Consider the following 1373-nt stretch of genomic DNA (forward strand, 5'->3'; position numbering starts at 1 on the left):
CCCAAACCGCCTCTACCCCCAACCAAAAATTCAGTGACATTGGATCATAATATTATTTTCCCGCTTATCAACAGCCGAAAGTAGTTTAAGTGTAGAGCTGCACAAAAGCATTTGGTTTTGGGGGGTTTTTTAACATCAAAGAATTGAAGACTACGACGATGGGTGGCCGCGATATTCGGGGAATATTTCGAATGTTTGATACGCTTAATGAAAGGATATACCATCGGACTCGATCCCATCATTGTGATAAGTGTTAATAGTGTCCATGGTATGAGTTTTTAAAAAAATAAAACAGAGGGGTGGTTTGGCGAGTGCTCTGGTGTGGTTTGCTCCTTCTTACCTATCGAACATAAATAATATCGTCCTTAACTCTCTTCCTTCTTTGTAAATGTGTGTGTTACTCCCGTGTTACACCTCTAATCTTTGGTACTCAGATGATCTAATTGTAGGCCTATTGCAAGTGCCGTTGAACTCTTACTAGAACGAAGAATCCGCCCTAGAGTGTAAAATTAATACTACCCAATTCTAAAAAGAAAATATCTATGCCAGATCAAAATAAGCCTAATCTGCTCGAATTCCTGAAATACTCGATATTCGACGAAGAAGTAGATACGACGAATAATACCGATTGATCCAATATTCGCGAGCCTCGAGTATTCTCTTCGACTGAGTTCAAACGCAACACAGGGCGCCGCCCCGTGCTGTTATTAGCTCTGATTAATGGCGACGTCGGGAAAATTTTTCCCTCTCATAAATTCGATCACCAACCAGGCTAGAAATTCAATGGCAATCGATTTTTTTAAAAGCTGCTGACTGTAATCTGCGGTTTCGGCCTTATAAGAAACCCTCTAATGAGGCTACAATGACATACCAAAAACTCAACAGCGTAATGAAAAAACCGTGTTTTCACGTCAAACAAACACTTTTCCTGCTTTCAAGGCTTCGCATAAAATAGATATAAATCAAGTATACCCTCTTTGGCAGGCCCAGTCTTCATCGAGAAAATGATTAGCCATTAAAAAATAAATTCTATATCCTTAGTTTACAATATCACGTCTCGCCATTTCGTTATTAAAATAAAGGTTGTGGAATCGGTTTCTGCAAGAATCGAATTAATGCAGAAGTGCGCAGAAGTGCGCAGAAGTGCTGAGTGAAATTACACGGAAGGAAACATCAAAAGTGCCCAGGCGTCGAGGCGATATTATGATTAAATTGTTTCACGAAAGTCGTGACCACGAGTTATAATTTTAGTCATCTGACACTTATCCAAGGCAAATATATACCGTACATTATTATTTGTCAATTTAAAAATAAATTCCCAATATCCACTTCTCTTTTGTGTATATTGGGGGTGAGGTTCAAAAAAAGAGGTT

This window comes from Aplysia californica, unplaced genomic scaffold (genome assembly GCF_000002075.1).
Source record: "Aplysia californica isolate F4 #8 unplaced genomic scaffold, AplCal3.0 scaffold00608, whole genome shotgun sequence".
Lineage (NCBI taxonomy): Eukaryota > Metazoa > Mollusca > Gastropoda > Aplysiida > Aplysiidae > Aplysia > Aplysia californica.